This window comes from Crocuta crocuta, unplaced genomic scaffold, assembly GCF_008692635.1.
Source record: "Crocuta crocuta isolate KB4526 unplaced genomic scaffold, BGI_CrCroc_1.0 scaffold143, whole genome shotgun sequence".
Classification (NCBI taxonomy): domain Eukaryota; kingdom Metazoa; phylum Chordata; class Mammalia; order Carnivora; family Hyaenidae; genus Crocuta; species Crocuta crocuta.
This window is the reverse complement of record NW_027529175.1, coordinates 6,465,117-6,489,896: the sequence shown is the minus strand read 5'-3', so window position 1 is coordinate 6,489,896 and position 24,780 is coordinate 6,465,117. Positions and strand designations below refer to the sequence as shown.

The 24,780-nt window shown below is 60.4% G+C and overlaps 1 long non-coding RNA gene across 1 annotated transcript in view; it reads right to left on the bottom strand.

Moving 5' to 3' along the window:
• LOC144226599 (uncharacterized) overlaps window positions 1-2,862 on the bottom strand; it is a 58,170-nt gene extending 55,308 nt beyond the window's left edge. The window contains exon 1 of the long non-coding RNA XR_013333700.1: window positions 2,734-2,862. This is a non-coding gene — a long non-coding RNA (uncharacterized LOC144226599). The remainder of the gene's footprint in view (window positions 1-2,733) is intronic.
• Between the last annotated feature and the right edge of the window lie 21,918 nt (window positions 2,863-24,780).

Genomic DNA, 24,780 nt, shown 5'->3' with positions numbered 1-24,780 from the left:
AAGCTGCTTGACGACATTTTTATGTCTCCTACATCTCCACTGACTGGGTCTATTCCTTTTACCAACTGCTGAGAGAGAAGAAAAACTAAAACCTCCAGCTACACCTGTGCTACAAGTCCCAGTAACACCAGTGGCCCTGAATATCTTCTTAACTTAATTATTCCCCTTGTGGGTTCCTAAATCACTGAATTTATAAATTCAAATGCTAAACACGGGTAAAATGTTAAGAGGGAAGAACATCTCTCCCCTGTCCCCACCCAAAAGACCAGGCTGAGACAGAGGTGTCTGGAGGTGTCTCCTAGGGCTAGCAAGTGGATTGTTTTTCTAGTTCACCTTTGTCCAAGTGCACAGCCTTTTGGTGGTCTGGCGTGACTTAAGTGCCTTAGCTCCACATCCCCTAACTGTAAGGTGCACAGGATCTAGACCCCGTCTCCAGGGTTCAGACCCACGCCTAGAGACCAGCACCTCCCCACCACTACCTTTTACTTGGGCTGCTGATGACAACCTGGCTTTCCTACAAGCTTTCACGCACGCACCTACGAGCTGTTATGTTCTATCAGCATTCGGGAGTTCTGAGGATAACATGATTTATGCCATATTTAAAGTTTCGCATACTATAAAACTGCCCCTCACCCACACAGGGATCTGAGTCGTCCCCTCACACCTCCCAACTCTGGACTTGGCACCTGGCTCTTGACACTCTCTCCTGAGTCTAATGTCTAGGATGCTGAGTAGCAAGGACTGTGCCTTACTTGCCTCTGCGTTTTCTTCTTTGCTGTCCTGGCCCCAACCTGGAGTAGGTGCTCGTGAGTCTCCTGATGAATGGGGCTGGATGGTACAGGTCCCCAGCAGTCAGCCTGAGCCGTCTGGGCTTTATCTGGTGATCAACAGAGCTGCCAGCGAAGGCGATTAGGCAGGAAGGCAGGACAGCTGTCTGCGTGGCCTGGAGCTTCCGTGCCTCGGAGGACCGACCGAACAACAGAGCTGAGACTGTCTACAAGTCCCGCCTCGTCCCTGAGAGGCTGGCTAACATTGAAGTGTTTAAAGAAAGGGTATTAGATTGAGTGCATCTGTTTCTCTAAACCTACACAAAAAATGCTTCACTTGAATGGATGCAGCTTAGGAACGATGAGACACATCTCACAACGAGCCCGTTTTTCTCCAGAGGAAAGGTTTCGGAGCTGCCTGGGAAGGGTGAAGATTTGAAATCAGTGCAGTGCCTGCTTCCACCACCTTCTGAGTTGTCATGGTGACACTCCCAGCCCAGAGAAACTGATACAGCCCGTCCTTCCTCCCAAGTTCTCCTGCGAGACGAGGTGACACTCGTCGGGGGGACAAATGGGCCACCAGCTCTGGCTGTGATCTCGGTCTCCGCCTACACCGTGACCTGTCCTGGATCCCTAGTCGGAGGGACCAGGGACGAGGGCAGTGTGTCATCAGGACCATCACTTCCCCTGCTCCCAAGAACAATGGGATGTCAGATCTGAATCATTTTCATATTATGTATTTTAAAGACCTGCCAGGAAGTGGTGTCCCCAAGGGCAACTGAGAAATGAAGGGCTGGTTACCCGGCACTAATTCACCCAGCCTGCCGTGCGACTGGCGTGCCTGTGTCTAATTTCTTCATCTGTTCCTCCCTCTACTGGTGCAGCCTCTGTTCTCGTTCGAGGGTCTCCTGGCACCAGCATTACTATTCTTTTCCTTTTTGTGTGTGGGGAGGAGGGGGCCTAGGCCCAGCCAACTGCGGTTTCAACCACAGCCCTGCACAGCTCAGAGCCGTATCAGTGGAACTCCATGGAAGATGCACCGGGGTGGGGGCCAGGAGTGCCTGAGTGAGTGATGGGCACAAGCTATCAGATGGGACCTTTCTGACATCTGTCACGGGATTCGGTCTTTCCTGCTTCTTCGCTGGGACCCCGCAGGGTTCCAAGTCGGGAACGCTGCGTAATGAATTCCAGAGAGGCACGGTGCAGCTATGTTAATAAAGGTGCCAACAGCACAAAATAGATTCAGCACTTCAATATCCTGAATAAAAATTGTCGTTTTCTATGGCCTGGAACAGCGTTATATGGTTGCGCTTTCCACAAAATACATGATTTCCTATTTCCTTGTGAGTTTTCTGGGTCACATAGATTTCTGCACTGAGTCTATACTTCTGCTTCAACAGTTAGAAGAGTCTTTCAGTATCATTTTTCCTGGAATAATTTGTTATCCATCATTTTTATGGCAGCATTAAATTTTAAGAGAGAATTGAGAAGGACAGAAAATCTACTGTGTATTTCCAACCCCAAAAGAAAGGCTTTAATAAATCCGGGACTTCTCAGCTTTACATTCAAATCTGACCCCAGGACCAAAAAGCTGCCTGGCGCATCTGTGCTTCATGCAGGAGTGTGGGGGCGAGTCCTCGACCAGAGGGGGGCTCCCCGCTGGCCCCCACTGCCAGGACAGGGCGTGGGCGGCCGAAGCAGACGCGCAGTATGTAATTTCGAGAGCCCGGGGGTGACAGCTGGGGGACAGGGTCACTTTATCCTCCACCCAGTGAGCTCTGACAGGTGTCTACACGCGCACAGCAGGAGCATCAGACCGGGGAGGCCAGGCACCTGCCATCCACCCACCCCACCCTCAGCGGACCCTGTGCAAGCAGGTGTGAACGCAGTGGTGCCGGGACACAGCCAGCGCGCCAACAGGCCCTCCCGGCGAAGAGCTGTACACGCACAGGAAAAGGGACCCTACCTCTGAAACACGACGAGAGGCCACCCTGCTAACCTGGCGGGATCTGTCACTTTCCGCCACATGTGGGCCCAGGCCCTGCCCTGCTGACAGCCAAGAGCACTGTGATAAAACGCTTAATGGGCTTATTTTCAGAATTACGCAGTTGCCTAGTGCTGCCGAGTCAGTGAGTGAGGCCAAGCAGCCACCAGGGAGAAGCCAGGCCTGGCTGAGGGGAGGTGGAGACCGCAGTCCAGGCCCTGCCCCCCCTCCCCGCCCCGTGAGGCGCCGGTGCTCCCCCGCCCCCTCCTGATTGCTGGAGGAGCTCAGCCCCCCACCCCAGGCCTCGGCCTCAGGGCACTCCCGGGGCACCCCCACAAGCACACCTTTCTGAGCACGCTCAGAGGGAGAGAGAGGAAAACGGATCTCTGAATATCCGTGATGTGCTGATCCCCACTTGGAAATGAGGAGTTCTCTACCATAATGCTCCTAAAGACCAAGGGAACACAGGGCTGTGACTAATTTGCAAGACAAAAGGCAGCAGGTCCCAGGGGAGGACGGAGCCCAGCCAGGTTCACCACATGCTTCTTGTCCCAACCCAGCCTGACGCACAGCAAGAAATCTTCCTCCGCTTCAAGAACAGAAAGACTAACGTCTGCATCATACTGACTCCCTGGACTCAGAAATTCAAATGAGGACATAACTGTTATTTATTAGGCCGGCGTGCTTGTTTTCTTCCTTCCCGGAGCTTCGGCAAACCGCCATAAAGCTCGGGCAAGTGTTTCTGGGTTGGTGGATCGAATCACGCGATGACGGACGGGCAGGGTTCCCCTCTGTCCCTGAGTGAAGGGGTTCCCACTTCAGTTCTGACCGTAAACACAAGGGGTAAACATGGGGTGCGGCCAGGCCCTGAGAGTGCGGACGTCAGGGAGGCCACGAGTGTCCAGCATCTGGGGAGGAGGGGTCTGCACTGCCACCAAATCGGGGCTGAGGGGAGGCAGGGACTGGCAGAGGCCACACAAGCAGCGCGTGGCCCCTCAGGCAGGGAAGGGGGTTCTGAATGCCGGCCTGGGGCCTCCCGGCACGGGGACCCACATCAGCCAACATCGCTTCTTCAGGGCGGAGAGGAGCACCCAGCGGGACAGGGAGACAGGCCCGCTCCTGCCAGCCATCGCTGGGCGACACCCGCTGACGCGCACGGAGTACTTACGGTGGCGACAGGCACGTCGGGGGCTTTGCTGCCGGTTTCCGTTTACGTGTTTTACTGTGGTTTTTGTTCTTCCCTGATAGTTTGGGAGGCGGACTTCTAGTATGGAATTCAAAGTTAATATCCGCAACCTTGGGAATATCTGTCCCCACTGGCCCCCCACGGTGGGGTCGCACGCTGGGGGACACTGTTTACCGGGTGTGGGACTACCGGAACGCCGCAGCACCCGCACTACCCAGGGAGCTGGCGTCAGCGACACGGCGACCGGGGCTGGCGCACGGCAGCTGGGACGGCGGGGGCGAGGCTCCGGCGCAGCCACCTGGCTTAGGAGAACCGTGCACGCGGCGCCCGGCCGGGGCCCCGAGGGGCAGCCCTCCGCCCGCACTGCTCCCCCTACAGGAGGCGGGGCCCGGGGTTTACCTTCCCGGCAAACGGGCACCAAAACTAACGTGAAAATGATGTGAACCTGTGGGGGTTTTTGCCGGAACTCTTTCAACCTGATCTAAACACCGAGAATTTCACTTGCTAATTTGGTCAAATTACCTCCTTTAAAAACTTGCTTTTGCAACTTTTGTTGTATTATTAGATTTTGCAATAGGACTTATTCTAACAATGTACAATATAATTAGGCACTTAATGTCATTAAGAAAATTTATGAGCCTTTATGAGTTGAAAAACAGCCCCAAATGGTATTTATTAGCTATCCAGACTAAAAATAGGACCCTATTGCCTCAGTGAACCACATTTAAAAAAATGTAGTCACAAATAATATGTCTAATTATGTATTAAACTAATTCTCGCCTTCACCTTTTGAATTTCTAAACTCCTTACCTCATGTATCATTTTAATTATTTTTCCAGTTCATTCCCAGGGAAACTGGCTGATGGGGAATTAATTAATGGGTCCAATAAAGAGACTGCCGGCATTGTTCCGCCACAATCGGAGCCCTGGCCTCATCTGCATGTCTACTTTGTTCTAAACAATAGCACTGCTGAGATTTCGCCATGAAATTGTTAGCTCATTAAAGAGGACACAATCATATCCATTTCCACAGATATTCATCAATTATCACATTTTACTGCAACATGAGTCCGTGAATAGAGCAGCCACCGGGCTGGCCCCAGGGCTTGAGACACACGACAGGTGCTTCAATACGGCCGCAGAGTCCACTTGGTGAAATGGTTTGGGATGATTCCGGCCCCGGAAAGGCCCTCCATGAAAGGCAGGGGCCCCCCGGCACCCGGAGGGGAGGCAGCGGGCGCAGCAGCGGGAGGCCCACGCGGGAAGAGCCCCTGCGTCGGCCGAAGGGCTGTGTCCCGGCCGGCTGCTGTAGAGACTTCAGAAAAGAAACACAAGTCCCCAGCTGAGGGTGGCCGTCCTCGCTGCCCAGCGTACTGGGCGTCGGCTTGACCTCCAGAGATGCTGGCAGGGATGAGGAAGGGCCCCGGGGAGCCGGCGGGCAGCCCGACGCCCACAGCGGGCACCCAGCCTTCTGCTGGCCTGCCAGGACACCAGGGCCACTCTGCGCCCACCTCTGTCTCCCCTCGCCTGAAGGCGGCTCCGGGCAGCGGGCAGTTCTCATTTGTCTGTTAGCGTCCAGCACGTAGCCCTGGGGCCCAAATGTTCAAGAGGTGCTCAGAGCGGCATACGTACACGGCTGGGCGAGACGGACAGACGGCCGGGTGTGCTCCAGACAGACAAGACTGGCCGACGGCCCCCTGCAATCGCAGGCTGACCCAGAAGAGTCTTAAGGGGCTCACTCGGCTGGTGAATCGCTGAGGAGAGCACAGGCCGTGGTCGTAATCGGTTTCCTCCAAGTTCTTAACTAAACGGCTCTGGTCCTTTCCTAGGGCTCGGGCTCCAGCGGGGTGCATCTCAGGGCCCCCCGTCCCCCCTGAAAACCTCCCACCACACAGTGCGGGTGGGCGTGGCTCTCGCGCAGCGGCTCCAGGGCCTGGTGTCTGCTCAGGGCCCCCTCCCTCCCAGCTCACTGTGCTGCTCGCACAAAGGGAAGTCACTCCGCAGGGCAGACAGAGCCGCCGTCCTTTTGTGTGTTAATGCGCATCTCCTGCTCGCCCTTGCCTCTTCGTTACCAGGATGAATGGAGGAAGAGGCAGGATTTATAATCTAAAAACAATGCCTGAAAGAGCTGCACTAGAATTCACGTTACAATGGTTTCCTTCTGCCTCAGAAGCACTGGCAAAGAGACAGGTGGCGAGAACGAGTTCTTTAAGATGAGAGAGGCCAGGCACCTGGACACAAACCGGGGGGGTGGGGGGGGGGTTTCGAGGGAATCACAGCTGCTTATTAATAGTGCTGGCCCAATTCAAAACATCTGGAAAAAAGCTTGGCACTCACCTACCCAGGTACAAGCGCTGAAGCTGCATAAAAACAGCCAGGAAAGAGGCGGGTAGTGAGAACAGAGATGGGGGTGTACACGAAGGTCGGGCACAGCCGCCCGCACAAGGAGACACCTGCTCTGAGGCACCCTCCCAGGAGGCTGCCTTTCAGAGAAGCTAGCTGCCCCAGGCAAGCTCACCTCCCCCCACATCCTCCCTCGAGATCCTGGACACCCACGTGCAGATGGCCACGGGACAGAGACAGTTAGCACTCTACCAAAATTCATGCTTCCTGGACCACACGCCCCAGCCTCCCTCTGTGGCCAGTCCACCACCACACAGTGAACAGGAGGGAGGGGCCACCTTGGGCGAGCTTCTCTTCGGCCGAGCTGAGCACCCCCCCTAGCGTCCCGACTCAGTCTGCCAGCACCCCAGTGAGATAAGCCCCCCCAGTGTCCCGACTTGGTCTGCTGGCACCCCAGCAAGCTGAGACCCCCCAGCACCCTGACTCAGTCTGCCGGCACCCCAGCGAGCTGAGCCCCCCCCAGTGCGCCGACTTGGTTTGCTGACACCCCAGTGAGCTGAGCCCACCCCCAGTGCCCCAACTTGGTCTGCTGGCACCCCAGCGAGCTGAGCCCCCCCCCAGTGCCCCGACTCGGTCTGCTGACACCCCAGCGAGCTGAGCCCCCCCAGCGCCCTGACTCGGTCTGCTGGCACCCCAGCGAACCCACCGGGACAGCCAGATCCCTTCTGCTGCCCACGCGCTGGGGGACTTGAGCGCCGCACGCCTTCCCGCAGAGCGCAAGGTGACCTTGGTGTTGGTCTCATCTATCTTGCAGTTTTTCTCTTTTCAACAAAACCAACAAGGTCTGGGAGTGACCGTGGGCTTTACCTGTGTGCCTTGGTTTCTTTACATGCCAGCGGCTTAGGTCCCTGGGTGGCGCGTCACAGTGACGACTCTTTTGATGAAGTCAATCACCTTCCCTAATTGGCCTCAAATAATGTCCTTCCTCCCATCAGTCTCTTTAAAGCAAACAGCACAGTGTGACCCATGAAGGCCCTCCTTTCCGGGGCCCCCATGTCCAGGAGTCTGCCGGGTATGGTTCCCGGACGTGTCCCAGGTTCCGCGAGCCCCGCTGGCTGGGGCTCCGAGTGGGATTCCGGAAGTGGCGAGTCCGCGAGTGTCCAGGACAAAGGACCTGGATGCATTCACTTGAGATGAGAGAAAACACTAACCCCGGCTCTCCTGGTGCGAGGGGGCAGAGGGCGAGACGGGCAGGGAAAGCTGCCCCGCGGAGGGCAGGGCACCCTGCCCACCTACAGTGAGAGATCAGGAAGAGACCCAACAGCNCTCTCCTGGTGCGAGGGGGCAGAGGGCGAGACGGGCAGGGAAAGCTGCCCCGCGGAGGGCAGGGCTCCAGGCAGAGCAGCCGTGGGCTCTTCCTCCCTCCCCCTGCCCACCTACAGTGAGAGATCAGGAAGAGACCCAACAGTCCTTCCAAGGTCTCGGCCTCAACACAAGCTGGTGAGCCGTCCTCACTGGAAGGCCTCGCTAAGTCCCCACGGCGAACCACAGCTGGACCAAGACGCCTTTGCGGGTACTGAGTTCTCACCGCACCCCTGGGGAGGCGCCCCTGCAGACCTCGGCTCACCTGCTCTGTCAGAGAAGGGCAAACCACATAGGTGCAGGTAGGACTTTGAAGGTGGCCTCGAAACCCTAACTAATGCTCACAAAGGTTAGCGAGCACCAAACGTAGACTCAAAACCACCCTGATTTATGATGGGATCCCTCTCACTTAAGAAAACATTGATACATCCTTCAGAATCGCCTCATCATAATGACAGAGATTAAAGTGTACATTTTTCAAAAGACACTGTCGGCTGCAGAGAGGAAATTAAAGACACTTCCAGAGTTAACATTTATTCTTTGTGAAATTTAATTAAAAGAAGCTCATTCCTGACATGACCTTAACGCGGCCGAGACCCCGGGTATAAGGGGAGACAAAAGACCCTTGTGGCGACGATCTCACAGCTTAGGACACCCGCGCTCCCAGGATCCTGCTTTGCAGGGCCGGGGACGGGGCAAAGTGGGCCCAGCTCTGCCCCACTGCTGGGCAGGGCCAGGGCCACACTGGCCCCAAGGCCATTAATGACAGAATAAAAAAACTGGAAATTTTTTTTCCTAAAAATGTTCTACCGTTTCTGTACTTAAAATAAAATGCCATCAGGTGAAATGGATCAGACTGAACCATTTAATCCTTGCTGACATTAACCACGTTGAGCCAAATTGCTCAATCTGCACAGACACCCAACAGGGCCTTCACTGTTCCCGGGCCCGTGTGCACTGAAGCACAAGTGGCCTCCCGTGGACAGAGCTGCCCAGCGCAGGGCGACAGCACCGTCCGCGCAGCTGCCGGGGCCGAGCGGTGATGGGATCCACTCTGCACGCGGGCCAGAGAGGACGGCCAGGCCCTGGCGGCTGCGTCCCACCGGCCTGCCCTCTGTGCCCACTCCGGCCACGAGACCCCGCCTGCCCTGGGCTGTGTGCCCCCCAGGAGGCAGCGCCGGGTCCTCGCGTGGAAAATACGGTCCCTGTGGATGCAGATAAGATGATGTCAGGCTGGACCAGGGGTCCTAGTCCAGGGACTGGTGTCCTTGTAAGAAGCGGGAGATTTGCATGCGCCGTTCACACACATGCACACACATGTGCACACGTGCATGTGCGCACACACCACTTTGCGATGACAGAGACAGGGACTGCACGGTGCACGTACGAGCCAAGGTCACCAGGCACCGCTGGTGGCACCGGAAGCCCAGAGAGAGGCCTGGGACGGGGCCCTCGGAGCACCAGCAGGAGCCCACAGCCGCCCACACCTGTGGTCAGCGCTCCGGCCGCCAGGCGGCGAGCAGCCTGTGGTTTCAAGCCCCCCCCCCTTCTGTGGCCCTTGCTCCTGAGCCCTAGGAAGACCACACTCCTGACACCCCCATCTCGTCCTCCAGCTCCTCAGGCCTGACCAGGACGCCCAGTGTCTTCCTTCAGACTGTGCTCCCCGAAACCTCCAGGGGTCCCCACAGAGGCCTGTCCCTTAGGCCGAGTGGCACGTGTGGCTGTCCCTCCCCACACCATCCCTCCGTCTGTGATGCGCACGGGCACCACGGTCATGGAGGCGTCTGTCGCACGTTCCCCGAGCCTCCCGTTCCTGACAGCATCCCAGAGGCTCGTGGGCCCAGAGCGGGAGGGAGGGAGGCCCACGTGCAAGCCCGGCTGAGAGCCTCGAGCAGACAGTTTGCAAACCCCACGTGCGGGGACGCCAGAGGGCAGAACGCAGACCCCCGCGTCAGGAGCACTGAAGGGTGACCTCACCAGCCCTGGGAGCAGGTGCCGTGGTGAGTGGGGGAGCCTGGGGCTCAGAAAGGGTAACTCCTCAGCTGGGGCCCTGAACCTGGAAAGGGGGCCTGTGGACCACACCACCTCCCAGAGAAGAAGCAACGGCTCCCGCGTCGTCAGCCAGGGCGTAGGCGTCACCCACCGTCCTGCATCCAGGACGCTGAGGCGCACACACGGTCACGGGCTCACGCAGCACCCTATGCTGTGAGCCGAGGGCGTCACGATCTGGGCCCAGGCCTGGAGAAGGCAAGCCTGTCCACACCTCCCCACGCGGGCCTCTGCCAACGTGAGAAAACCTCGAGGATTTATAAAGCAGTCTGGGAGGGACAGAGACGGAGAGGCTGGACGGTTCTGCCAGAAACTTCCGGCCACTGAAGTCCCTCCCCCTCAACCAAGGAATGAAGCACGGCTCTGAGCTCAGTGGGAAGGACCTCCCACGTCCTCCTCCCTGGAGGGAGCCGCCACCACCATTCTGCAATCGTCACCTGTGTGCGAAATCGTTGGAACGTTATGACTGAACTGCATCTGCGTGTGAGTTCCCGGGTTTTATATTCAAGAGGAGGAACCTGCAATGCTCCCTTGGTAACTCAGAGGGGGCGCACGGAGCCACGTGTCTGCGCTGCTGCATGCTCTGTCGGCTCGTGCGGCGCACACACACGCCTTCTGGAAGGAGAGGCTCCCTCCGAAGGTTCCCCAGCACACGGTCCACTCAGACCGGCTGAAGGTGCGCCAGCGGGACGAGAGGCGTCCCAGGCTCCACCGTGCCAGCACGCGACCTGATGCCTGGGGGCCCCTCCCAACGGGCACCCCCACAAACTCGTCTGCTTGGTCCCAGACTGATAACCCAACAGAAAAATCATTCTTAGAACGTTAGCCTCATCTGGCACCCCCATTCAGCGGGCAGCAGTGACAGCGGGCCCATCCACACACCCGCAGGCTCAGCATGAAGCCCTGGGACCCCGTGCTCCACACAGCACACGAAGGGCCTCCTCCTCTGAGGGGCAGGGGTTGGAACATTGGGTGCCAGCAGCCGCTACACCCAGGACCCAGAGGGCACAGAGCAGGGCACCAAGGGAGGCTGCTCCTGGCCCCGCCCCGGGAGCTGCCCCCGCTCTGGTAAACCCCAGCCAACATCGCCACGTTACAGGCTCCCTGAAAGTCTGCAGGGAAGGATGGTGAACTGGGTGGCATCCTCCACCAGCCACCCTCCCTGGTGACTGGGGAGCCACTGTGCGGCTGAAGGGAGGGCAGCTGTGACTTGAGGTTACCCTGCCCCTGAAAAGTGCCTGGGCCCACAGCGCCTGAGACTGCTTCCGGCTCCTGACGGTGGCCGGGGCCGGCCGGGCGGGGTCTCGGGCCTCAGGCCCTGCTGGGCCCTCAGGGTTGAGGGGCTGGCAGGTGGCAGACAGGGGGGCTCTGGGCTGCCAGCAGCTTGTCCTTCCTTCCAAGGAGCCGGCCAGCTCTGCCGTGTGGGAGGACAGCCACAGAGCCGCACGGGGCCCTCAGCTGCCCCTGTGAGAACGCATATGGGAGCCTGGGCGTCAGTGTCATGGTGCGCTGCNAGAGTATGCAGGTCCCAGGAGCCCCAGGGCCACACCCCCTGCTCTCACACAGCCGGACGGACGGGCACGAGGCCTTTCCCGTACAAAGAGGGGTGAGAAAGGGGGCAGATCCCAGGGGACGGGAGCCACTGGAGCCGCCGTCCCAGAAGCTCAGCCCGTCCCCGCTCTCTGAAAACTGCCATTGCTCCGTCAGGAGGGCGTCTCCGTCCCACCCTGGACTCCGGTGGCCTTTGTGCAAGTGACGTCCCAGGCTGGTCTCCACCCCATCGCCTCGGAGTCGGGCCACCGTGCCGGGAAGAAGCCTGCATGCCACAGGCCGGGAGGGGTCTCTGCGGGGCCGGCGTTCACCCGCCAGCCGGTGGCCGGGCCACCTCCCGATGGCCGTTCAGCCCATGTGACATCGCCCGTGGAGCGTCCCTGTCAAACCCTGCAAAACCCGTGCATCTGTGAGCAAACTGCTCCTGAGCTGCAAAGTTTGAAGCAGTTTTCGGCCAAGGGCAGCTGGTCCAGGCCCAGGGCGGCTGGGCACAGTGGGCCCCCCCGGAGGTGCGTGATGGCAGACAGCAGGGACGGAGCCAGGAGCCAGGAGGAGGCTGTGTGACGGGGCAGGGGGCTGCAGTGCGGGCTGAGGGGCACTGGTGGGGCGCGAGGCGAGCTCAGCCGCAGGTGCGGAGGGCAGAGGAGGAGAGCGCGGGGGCAGGAGGCAGCCCCGCAATCCCCGAGGTGGGGGAGCACCTGAAGGACGGGCGCCCGAGAGCCCGAGGGCAGACGGGAGCCCCGCGCAGGAGCCAGGCACGCAGGCCACCTCGGCACCGTGCTGCCACCTGTCACACTGTGGTGACAGCAACAGAAGTCCCCGGGGACTGGTGTCGGGGCCCCGCCGTGCCGTCTGCGGGAGCAGAGCAGGACACAGTGCATCGGTCAGGCCGGAGGCGCGCTGGTCCGGGAGCCGCAGCACCGCCAGGACCGCGTCTCCCCCTCCCTGCGCGCAGAGCGGCAGCTTCCAGGCCGGGGGCAGCTCCGGGACCCTCGAGCGCCTGCCCTGCGAGGCTGTGTGTCGGGCCGCGGCCGGGGCGAGCGCGTACGCTTCCCGACCAGGAGGTACGGGGGAAACAACGGCCTGTGACTTTAGAGAAGAATCCGTCACAAGCAAGGATTTCACAGCAACGAGGAGGCACGAACTTACTCGTAACGCAATCACGGGTAAANAGGCGCGCTGGTCCGGGAGCCGCAGCACCGCCAGGACCGCGTCTCCCCCTCCCTGCGCGCAGAGCGGCAGCTTCCAGGCCGGGGGCAGCTCCGGGACCCTCGAGCGCCTGCCCTGCGAGGCTGTGTGTCGGGCCGCGGCCGGGGCGAGCGCGTACGCTTCCCGACCAGGAGGTACGGGGGAAACAACGGCCTGTGACTTTAGAGAAGAATCCGTCACAAGCAAGGATTTCGCAGCAACGAGGAGGCACGAACTTACTCGTAACGCGGAATCACGGGTAAACCTGAAAGTAACTGCGGAGGATAAAGGAGGCGTACGGCTGCAGCAAGGCCACAGTCCGTACGAAATGCCGCACGCGGACGGTCCTGAGGCGGAGCCTGGGCGAGGGGCGGGGGGACACACGCCCCGGAGAGCAGGAGCTGCAGGCAGAGCAGAGAGCAGGGGGAGGAGGGGGAGGGGCCGCGCTCGCCCAGGAGACCTGAGACCCGGCGGGAAGACCCCACACCCCAGCGTCAGGAGGGAGGACGGGGCCCCAGGTGGGCGTCGGGGACGCAGACAGCGTGAGGCTGTGCTCTCGGGAGCGCATGTTCTAGACACTCCGACGGGCACCTTAAGTGACCGTGTCATTTTGGGGATTGCAAATATATTTCAAGTGCACAAAGACAAGGTCCCCGGGCAGGAAAGAGCCAACCAGGACCTGCCCTCCGCGTGGCCCTAGAGACGAGGTCTGAGCGGCATGAAGCCAGGACGGAGGCGCGACAGGCTGCTGAGCCATTTCACAGCTGCCTCACCTGCCCCTGACAGCACTTCCCTGCTGTGTAACTTGGCAAGTATTTGCCTGTCGAGCCATCAGCAACTTTCCCCGAAGACAGAGTCAGGAAACTTGAACAATGGCAGCAAAGCCTAAGGAGGCCCATCCGCACAGGCCGGAAACACGCGGGGAACCAGCTCCCGGCATCGTCCCTTTAATGATGAACAGAGCCGACCAGTGCACACAGCGTGCGCGACCATCAGGCCTAAACCGCCACCATCCTGTCCAAATGAGCACCTCTCTCCAGGGTCCTTGAGCCCCCAGGCTCCCACTTAGGGATGCGGACGGCCTTTGCCAGCTCCCTGGAGGTCAGGTAGCTCCCAAGGCCCCAAGCCCTGCACCCAGGAGCAGACGGTGCCTGTGTCCAAGCGCGAGCCGAACACAGAGGAGCCGCACTCACGGCCCCGGGGAATGGGTGCCTCTCTAGCACCGTGTTTAAGATCGTACTGAGATCCTTCCTGTTGCTGCCGAGAACAAATCCCAGAAACCGCGTGGGCTCAGCCACAGAGGCGCTCGCAGGCCCGAGACCCCGCCGGTGCTGCCACAGCTTGGGCACAAAGGGCGCCCGCACGTCACTCAAACCAGCTCACGAAGAAGACGGGGCTCTGATTCTCACGCACCGGCGGGTGGCACGGCGAAGAGCCACCTTGCAGGAAATGTGCGATTCTTTAGTCTTTTGAAATTGCTGTTACTGTTCCATCCCGGCAGTGAGCAAGCACCTCCAGGTGAGGGACGCGGGTTTGCTGAAGGTGCTGAAGGGAAAATGAGCTCAAAACTCAACATTCAGGTAAATATTTACAAAACACTGTTTTATGTGTAGCTCAAGCGATTTCAATAGAAAGTAGACACGAGACCAGGCTTTCTCAAAAGCTGAGTGTGAGTCAGTGTGTACGAGTGGGGGCAGGACAGAAGGGGAGGGAGACGGAGAGAGGGAGAGGGAGAACCAGCCTCCTTCCTTCCTCACCTATCTCATACNGTGAGTCAGTGTGTACGAGTGGGGGCAGGACAGAAGGGGAGGGAGATGGAGGGAGGGAGGGAGGGAGGGAGAGGGAGAACCAGCCTCCTTCCTTCCTCACCTATCTCATACACCCCCCCCCCCCAACTGCACCTTCCGAGCAGAAGGGGCTCCAGGGATCAAACAAGCAGGTGTGTGTGCAAAGGACGGCAGATGAGCACGGGGACTCCAAGCAGGAAGCTCGGGCGACAGGCGGTAAAGGCACTCACGGAGCAAGGCCCATCTCCTGGCTTTGCAACCTACCCGCGAGGCGGCTCTGGACAGAGCAGGAACCTGTCTCCATCTCCTCGTCTGTACGAGGGCCTCAAGCGTGCCTCCCGCACGCAGCCACGAGGAGAGGCAGGAGGGGGGCGCCCAGCACGATGCCGGGGCGCTGCCCCGTGTTCCCTCGCGATGCAGCGGAGGGGAGGGCTGGCGGGAACGCCTACCGCGGGGTCTGCCCTCCCTGGGGCCCACTTGCCCTGCCCCAGCCGTGCCACTGCTCAACACCTTCGCCCGCTCCGGCAGGCCCTCACACAGGCACACACATTGGTTCTTCGATGTCATTTCCTTCACGCCACTTCGCTTAACCACCGGTGACAGAGCAACACGCCCTGTCGGACGCCGTTCTGGGCCCCGGGGCCTAGACACTGATCCACCGGGGCCGGCCCTCCGGGAGCGCGGCTGCAGACGGCCCACCCGTCTCCTAGGACGGCCTCTGTCTGGGCCCCGTCTCCTCCCTGTAGAGGAAGCGGTCCCTGCTCTGAAGTCCACTCATGTGACGAGAGGCCGCTCTGGAGGCCAAGTGAACAGAGGCCTGAAGCAGGTGGGCCGGGGCAGAGAGCCGTCAGGAGGTGCAGGGACCAGGGAGAGGCAGAGGGGGCCAAGAGGAGAGAGGCCATGGGGTCACGGCCATGAGCGGACAGGAGGAGGGGGCGGGGGCGCCCGCACAGCGCCAGTGAGCACGTCCTCCTGCCCGAGCTTGACTGGACACGTGTCCCATGTCCACCGGACACGTAAGGAAGTCAGCCACACGGAGCTGAGGGACTGTGCCCGCCTCTCCCAGAGAAAATGTGCCAGTGCTGGACTGGGACCCGGATCTATCTGAGTCCACAGCTGGCCTGGCTCCCGTACCTGGAGGCGACAACTAGAAGAAACCTTCTAGAAGCTTGCACAGAATGGGAAAGGGAGTTGGGACAGTGGGCTGAGGGCCTGGGGCACAGAGACATGGCTGACGGCCTGCAGGGTGAGGGGCTCAGGGCTGGGTGCGGGGAGGGGAGAGAACACGGAGCCGGAGCCCCGCACCCCTCTGTCAGGGTCCTAGCCAGGCCGCCAGTGCACAGAACCCACCTGCAGACTTTCTAAATCGCCTGACCTGCACCCTCAAACCAGCCTGGCTTGGGGGCGGTGCCGCAGGCCGGCAAAAGGGAGATGCTCCGAGGCAGCCGGCAGTGAGGACAGGCCCCACCCATGTCCTTGGGGGCCAGCGACTGAGGCCAAGGTGGCAGCAGGAAGTCCAACCGGGAGCCACGGTGGCGGCTGGACGGGAGATGGGCTTTGGAGAAGGGCTGGTGACAGAGTGGACGGGGCAGGGACGATGCTCCTGTGTCCGGCTTCCAGATCAGGAAGGGCGCTGGGTTCAGGGCTGGGAACCCGCGGCTCGTTCTGAAGGACGGGACTCCGGGCTCCGCTGTGACGTCCAGTCAGCGGGGCCTCAGAACCAGCTTACACTTAACCACATTCTCCATCACCACCAGTGCCCCGCAGGGAAGGGGCTTGGAGGCGGACTCCAGCCCCACGGGGCCCCAGGACCACACGAGAGAAGGGACCGGTCCACACCAGAGTCCGTGTGGGCGGTACAGACCACCACCTGCCCCGGTCCCATCGCCCAGGAGGGAGGGGACCGGTCCACACCACACCAGCTTTGAAGACGAGAAGACTGGTCTGTGCCAAAGACACAGTCCTGTTTTCCTTCTTATAGAGGCCGGGACGGGAAGCAGGCGCAGGGACGGGAGCAGCCTGGCCCTTCCCACACTCGCTGCTGCGCGCACGGCCCCAGCCCCGCCGCCCCGCGGCACAGTGCGCATCAGCAGTCCGGGCAGGCGCCCGCCGCAGGCCCGGCTACTTGACTTCAATCAGAGGCAGAGCGTCTTTTTTCTGTTATCACATCAGCGAGGGGAGACGAATGCCCGGATTCCACGGGCCTTCGAAGAAGTGCGGCCGCACGCGCTGGAATAGCAATGAGCGCCCAGCTGCCTCCGAGAAAGCCTCCCGCGGCGCAGGCGACGGACACGGAGGGGCGGGAGAGGACCCTCCAGAGCACATGCCAAGAGGCAGATCTGTGGGGTATAAATACCCCATATTTATACAGGGGGGCCCGGTGTACAGAGGGGCGGCTGGGCGCTGACACGATGGCAGCAGGCGCTAGGGAACACTGGCGTCTGTGAGATGCCGGTGGTGTTCCCGGGGAGAACAGAACAGTAGTCTGACGGCGGCGGCTCACAGCCCGCGAGTCCCCCCACTGCTGGCAAGACAAGGCAAGACCTCACCGTGGACAACACCTTCCCACGGACGCCTTGTTCTCCGCCCGGCCACGTCCATCTCACAGCAGTGAGGACCCCTGGCCCTCTCCCCACCCCCGCTGTCCCCCACAGGCCGTGGCACGGAACCCGGGGGCCACTCATGCCCAGGACCCAGGTGCCCTGCCTGCAGCCTGGTGACCAGGCGCTACTCAGGTTCTGCGCAGAGACAGCCACCAGCGAGAGCCTCAGCGCAGCAGGTCTCCTCGCCCCTTCGCCAAAGAACCGAGGACAAGACGGGGCCTCTCGGAGCCTCGGTTTCCCCTTCTGTGACACAGCAGGAAAGCTGCGTCGCAGGGACAGCCACCCCCATCGGAGTCTGTGTCGTAGGTGTGCGTGGTTTACCTCACTGCTCCAGCTCTCCGACAGCCTGCGTGCGGCCCTGGGGACCTCCATCTGGGTGTCCCTGAGTGACACAGGCCCAGACAGGCGTGCGAGCACAGGAGGTGAGGCGCAGAAATGCCACCACGTGTCTGGCTCGTGTCCCATCGTCAGCTGACGTAGCAGAAGGCGTGCGGTGGCCTCAGTCAGGGACTAGCTTCCTGAGATGCCCTGAATTTGCCCCAACCAACCTTCCAACCTCCGCACGAGGCCTGTCCACGGCTGTCCGCTCTCTGGATCCCCAACGGGCGGACAGAAGGCCCTGGATGCTGCCTGCAGGGACCCTTCTCAAGGACCCTCTCTGGCCAGGGAAGGCACAGCCTCTGGAGGAGGGGCCCGCCCACTGAGGGGTGCGGGTGGGGGCGGGCCATCAGGGGTGCTGGGAACCGGCCCCCAACATCAGAGAACACTCATCCCAAACAGGTCAAGCCAACCCTCCCTTCACTCCCTCCCAGCCCCTTATCTCGAAGGCCCCAGGGCCCTCCCATGGTCTGCTGGTGTGCCCATCCCTGCTGGCGGCTCAGACTCCTAAAAGGCACGCAGGTGCACGCACAGGTGCGTACACACACGTACACACACATGCACACACATTCGCAGCCAGCAGCAGGGGCGACAGGCCAACGGGGAGAGCACAGAGCAGTCACCACGCTGAGCTCGTGAACGACAATGACGCAACATCACCCAATGGACCCAAGTATTCCAAGTGAACACGCAGCTCCAAACAAACGCTCGTAAACACAGTTACCACGTTAGCTTCGGATGGACTCCCCCAGGACGTCTGCGGCTCTAAATGGGGCTCAGGGTGTGCCTGCAGAGAGGCTCACGGTAACAGAGTGACCGGGCGCCTGCTGACACACTGTTCAGGGGCCGCAGGGACCCCGTGGTCCTGGGGAGGGCCCCGCCACCGTCTCCAGTTCACGCCCACCGCAGCCACGGAACCAGGCGTCGTGTGCGGGTTCCCAGAGGAACGGCCCTGCCTGTGATCACCCCGGCCCGGGACAGTGAGGAAGCCCGGGTTTGCGCAGCCGCAGGCGCCAGCCTAGTTCTGGAACACACAGCAGGGAACAAAACTCACTCTCCACTCCTCTCCCAACACAGAGCAGGGAGGACCATGGCTGGAAAGAAAGGCAGAGTGGACAGGGCCCCAAGAGCACCACACCCCCTCCTCGTTGGCCAGAGGACATCGAGTCCCATCACCCTGTGCTCACCACGCACCCCCGGCACCAGAGGGGTGTCAGCCCACAAAGAACTCACTGGAGGGGCGCCTTGGGGGCTCGGTCGGTTGGGCGGCTGACTTCGGCTCAGGTCATGATCTCACATTTCATGGGTTCGAGCCCCGCATTGGGCTCTGTGCTGACAGCTCAGAGCCTGGAGCCGGCTTCGGACTGTGTCTCCCACCCTCTCTGCCCCTCCCCTACTCGTGCTCTGTCTCTCTCTGTCTCAAAAATAAAATGTTAAAAATTAAAAAAAAAAAAAAAAAGAACTCACTGGAGATTTAAGCAAATAAATAGGTGTTTATTTGGGCAAACAGAACTGTAAATCGGGAGATAGCGTTTCAGGCAGAAGCTGAGCCAGGCCCCAGGGACGACGAGGGTGCGGGGGGTCACTGCGTCCTCCACACAAAACAGGGACTGAAACTAGGCTCCATGGGACGGACGCCTGCTACCCTGGACAGGCCCCTCCAGGGGGGAGAACGCAGATGACCTGCTCCCACAGCGAGGACCGAGTCCAGGCCCGGACGTGGCAGCGGGCTGAGGGGTTCACAAAGCAAACAGCAACTCCAATGAGGACGCACATAAATCTCTCCTCCCTTATCAGCCCCCAACCCTGTTCTAGGAGGGGCCACCTCGGCCGGGCTGGCTTGCTGCACTGAGGGGTGCAGTCTCCTTAAGGGCACAGGGTGGGCCCCACCAGAGCTGACACAGCGCCGGGACCCCGGATGGGCTGTCAACCTCACAGGGAGGTGGGGGTGGTCACATCTCTGCAGGAGGGTGAGCCTCTCACATAAAAAGGGAAATAACGTTCTGGATCCCAGCTTCCCTCAGCTACACCTGTGGGGAGTGCAGCCCCGGGGAGCGGGGGGGGGGGTGGCGCACAGGACCAGGTCAGCATCAGCGGAGGCCCAGGCAGGGCAGAGACCATGGTCTCCAAACCTAAACTGGGTTTTAAGGCCCAAAAGAGAATGTTTTATAAATGCCTGCATCTGGGAATAACAAAAATCTTAGAAAGACTTAAAAATGAAAGCATCTTAAATTACATAATAACCAAGCACCTTGACTAAAATGACATGATTATATGGGACTTTGCTCTAGCCTGGAAAATGAAGGGCTTGGATATTTACAGTTGGGCAAGGTCACTGGAACTTTCTGCCAAGGCCGAGATGGAACTCCTCTCTGCCCCCCACCTCTGCGACAAGCCACAGCCCCGGGGGGAGGAGAGGCCACAGCACAGGCCACCTGCCTCCCCAGCACAACTGGCAGCCGCCACAGCCCAGCACCGCCAGGGAGGGCACACGTGTGCCCCAGGCCGTCCCGACCACCTCTCACCTCCAGGTTACCCTTCACTTTGCCCCATCGAACCAGCCTGCTCTTCCGGTCACACCCTGAGCCCCTGCCCTCTCCCGTTCTAGACCCGCACACGCCTCTCCCTGCCCTTAGTGATGGTACCCTGGAGCCACTTTGTACTCTGGACAGACTACGAGCACTTGGAGAGCAAGGAACGCAGCTTCTCTACTGGCTGCTCGGTGCCCAGCGGTCACAGGCCAGGTTCCCGATAAACGCAGGAGCCATGAACACGCTCACCTGCCCCCGAGAGTTTAAAATGTTCCACCTCGAACCTACGCACGGGTGACGTACAAGTTGTGGTAAAATGCAGCAGGGCCAGCTACCACATTATGTGCAAACTTCTGGAATGTAACAGCAACCACAGAAACAGGCAGAGGATCAAGGTCCTACCATCCGCTCCTCAGTCGAATGCAGAAAATTAACGCTGATTAAAATGCCTGACGACGGCAAGGGTGAAGGAAACATCCCTCCCACTAGCGGCAGGTCCCTCCGTTCACACAGTGATTCTGCAAAGCAACCTGCCAAACCGAATCGAGTACCGTGGAGACAAGGTACGCGCTCACCCCGGAAGGCCACACCCGCAAATCCACTTCGCGGGCCTCTCGGGACAGAAGCAGCTTTACACACCGTGAGGCCACATCGAAATGACAATTACAGGGAAGGGCCGGAGACGAAATGAAACAAACACACACTCGCACAGCAATGACTGGTGTCAGGGTGGAGATGTCTGGGGCTGGGGGGCTCCCTCTTTCCCCTGAAGTTCCCACAACACCCTCTCCGGGGAAACAGGGGTGTGGTACTTCTGCAGCAGGCGGGCTCTAACCGCGGACCGAGGGGCACGTACGGCAGGGCGGTCAGCACCGGCCGAGGGTGCGCGGTGTGCAAGTCCCGCTCACAGCCCGGGCCTCTGGTCCGCCAGGGAGCTGGGAGGTTGGTGCCTGGACATCTCTGCAGTTGCGCAGGGAGAGCAAGCAGCTGGCGGGCCCGGGACACGGTCCCAGCATCACCAAGCCTGGTCCCGAGGGGCCCAGGAGGCAGCCGGACCCTGAGACAGCTCGGAGTGGCCCGCTTGCTCCTCGCGGTCATTAACAAAAGGTCACAGACCTCAAGAGCACTTCCCACGCCTGGGACACACACCCGGCCAGGCTCCCGCACGCAGTTCTGAGGTTAACGTTCACTTCCCGAATTCCTTCCAGAGCACGTAAGAGTGGAGGAGTGATCCCCAGGGATGTGGGGTCTCAGAGGGGGCTATCCATGCAGAATGCACGGGGGTGAGAGGGGCAGCCGCACGGGCACCCCGACGGCAGGAGCCCTCTGTACACGACCCCCGGCACCCCAACCCGGGGCGTCCCCACCCCCAGCCGTGCTTCTTGCGAGGAGCGGCAGGTGTCAGCCCAGTGCCGGGGGGAGGAGAAACCGCCCCCACCCCACCCCATCCAGGGCCTCCCCAGGCTGAGGACACGGGCGAGGGCGCGACTCCCGGTGAGGGTCCGTGCACGCGAGGCTGCGGCAGGGCGTACCGTCAGGACACGAGCCGGGAGGGGCAGGGAGCCTGCTGTACCACTGCTGCCCCACCACACATGCCCGCAGTGCCGTCTCCCCTGCCCTGGGCCTGTGCCCTGGCCTGGTGAGGAGGCCTCTGTAACCCAGGACGCGGCCACTGAGGCACGGTCTCAGCAAGGGACAGAGTTGCCGGGTGTGCTTGGGAACAAGTCAAGGCCCCGGGGCCCCCTCACCGGTCCCGCTGCGGAACGCTGTCCCTGGCGGCCCCGAGGGTCCGGCCTGTATCTGCTGTAACGAAGGACCAGCAGATGGCAGGCGCCACCCCCTCCTTTCCTGATGGTGAGGACATCTGTCCGTGTCCAGGGCAACGCTGCTCGGGCCAGGCTGACCTCAGGAAGTGCCCACCGATAAAACGGGCTTCCTTTAGCGCCCACCCTCACGGAGCGGGGTCACAGACGAGGCTCTCCTGCCAGGACAGCTCGGGGAGGACTCGGCCGGGACCTGCTCTGCCTGTTTTCTTGTTCCTTCTTTCTTCCTCTGGGCTGACGAGAATCCTCTCACGTAAGGGACGGTGAACGAGTCCTTACTTCTGCCTTCGACACACGCCTACAGGAGACGCCCAGCTAGCAGCGCCATGCCAGGGGAGCGCCGCCGGGGCCACCAGGCTGGACCGAAGCCTGGAGTTTGGAGCAGAGGTCCTCCGGGGGCAAACGGGCAGAGCTGAAGCAAGCGCGGCGTGACCAAGGGAGCCCCCGGCCCAGGACACGCAGGGCCGGTGGGCAGCAGGTGGAACAGGCCCCTCCCCCCACACCCTTCTAGAGCCCAGACGCTGAGTGGGACCCCCACCCACCAAGCATGATGTCCTCACTCCACAAACTCCACGAAGGATGGCTTGCAAACCACCAGTTCCACTCAAAGAACAGGCCTCCCGAGTCCTGAAGTCCCATGACCACCACTGGCTGGGCATGGACTCGCCGTCCTGTGGCCACTCACCCTGGTCTCTGCCTGTCCGGGGGCTTTCCTTCCTCTGCCCTCCTGGCCCAGTGCTGAGGGCCAGGGTGGCCCAGGGACCCCGGTTCCCTGCAGGCACTTCCCAAGTCTTCTCCCTCGGTCTTGAGCACACACCCCACACGAGTGAGCACTGCAATCCTGTAGGACCGGGATTTAAACCACGGGCAACAGGGGCACCTGGGGGGCTCAGTCAGTTGAGCGTCCGACTTGGGCTCAGGTCATGATCTTGCGGTTTGCGGGTCAGGCTCTGTGCTGACAGCTCAGAGCCTGGAGCCTGTTACAGACTCTGTGTCTCCCTCTCTCTCTGCTCCTCCCCCATTTGTGCTGTCTCTGTCTCTCAATTAAAGAAAATAAAATTAAACTGTGGGTAACAAAGACACACTCAGTAGCGTTCCCACAAGTGTATTAGTTGTACCTCACACATCACAGCCGTCCCCTTGCCGAGCACGGCAGGACTCGGGCTGTGCACGCAATGAGGGCAGGGTGGCCCTGAGCATGCAGAGCAGCCAGGACACGCAGCCTCATGCGGATGAAGCCACTTCCTGTGGATTTCCTCCAGCCCCTGGTTTTCCTGAACCTTCTGTCCAGAGGCCTAAAGAAGTCAGAGGAGCTGCTTAAGGTCACACTGCAGATAAAATATTCATGAACATCTCCGTTCAGAGCCCAGCGAGGCTGTGACCAGCCGCTGCCACGGTGCGTCCTTGCGCAGGGCTCCGGCAGCCCTGCTTTGGGGGTGTGCGGATCCAGGCTCGGGGCCGGAGGGTGCTGGCAGTTGCCAGTGTCACTGCTTTCTGCCTCCTCATGAGCTCAAGCCCGGACGAGGCTGGGCGCCCGTGTCTACTGCCGCCTCGGCTCCAGCAGAAGACATGTTGGTCATCGAGCCGTTACCTCTGCTCACGTGTCCCAGTTCCCCATCCAGAGCCACGAAGACCAGTTCCAAGGCCAAGGTCAGGCCCCTGTGTCCCAAGGTGTCTCTCCCCAGCCACACCTTCTCCCTCCTTACTTTACAGGAGGTCGGAGCCCCCTCCCCGCTGGTCTGTGTCATTCATTCATTCAACAGGTCACTCAGGAGCCAAGGGGCCTGTCCCAATGATTCCACAGCCGGCAAGGACCCGGTGGCCCATGGTCCCCCAAAAGGAAGTGACAGGATGCAGAGATCTCTAGCAAGGATGGAGCAGCACCGTGCTCGGTGAGCCTCCATCTGGTGACACCTGGGGGTACAAGCAGGGAGGCAACACCACACTGCCAACTCCCACTATATCCCCCAAGGTCACCGGTTCTTCCTCACACCCGCAGGTCCGGGCCCTCCCAGCCCATACCAGGCACTCGGCCCCCCTGAGCCAGTTTGCTCTGGGAACCATCCCTCGCCCCAGTTCCAGACCTGACTGCCACTTTGCAACAGCACTTTCCTGAGCTGATCGAGTGGCCATCAACAAGGAGCTGTCCTGTCCGGCCTGCTCCTGGGCAGATGCACTCACGTAACTTCCCTGAAGGAAAGATTTTATCTGCTACAAACCTATCAATCAGGGACGAAAACATAGAGCAACTTTCTCTTCTTGCTCCAAGGACAACTCAGAATTTCATCTACAGAAAAGCAGGACATGAATGCTCAGGTCAGTGACTGTGTGGAAGCTGACAGGTGTCCCAAGCGACCGCCCAGAAAGCCACCCGCTCCCAGGAAGCACCCGGCCCCGGCCCGGGCCCCATGCGCTTGGCCTACTGTGTCTGAGCACCCCAGGATGCAGGGGAAAGGGAAGGAAGACACCCTCTCCTCAGTCCCCGAGCCCGGAATAAGCCGATAAAACCCAACCGGATTGAAATATGAAGAACGAAAGTCTTCGGGTCACTAAGGACATTCTAGATAGTTCCTTAAATACTGCTTCTAAACCCCAGGACACTAACTTTACTGCCACTCGGAAGGAGGAGAGACGCCCTCTCCCGGCTCCTCCCTGCCAAGCTGTCAGCGGTGAGCACAGTCGTGCTGAATATTCTCATTTCTAAGCCCTCGCCCAGCTGACAGTGATCTATGCCTGCTCCCGGAGGAGGGCGGACATGAAAAGCTTACGACCTCAAATCTTAATGGGCTTATGAAAAAGTATGTTGTAAGGAGCCCTGCTTCTCCAGTTTTATTAGATTAACCCCATCCATCAGCTTCAACGCCACCTGACGCACGGTGAGCTGCGCTGCGGCACCCTGCAAGGTTCGGGAGAGCCAACGACGGCGGTCACCCGGTCCACCGTGTGGGGCTCCCGCGGGGGCTGCACTCAAAGTGCACGCTCCTCCCCTCCCCCAGATGCGGCCCGTGACACTGCTGCCGTCACAGCGACCCAGGCAGCCTTGTAAAGGGGCTGGGAGAAGACATCCGGAAGGACCCGTGGGAAAAAGACCAGGCTGCGGAACAAAGGACAAAAGGTGTGGGGCAACCCTGTGCGTGGTTTAAACTCGGAGCCGATGACTGAGGTGCCCAGGATGCCCGCGCCAGCCTCACATCCCCAGCACCTACACACACACACACACACACACAC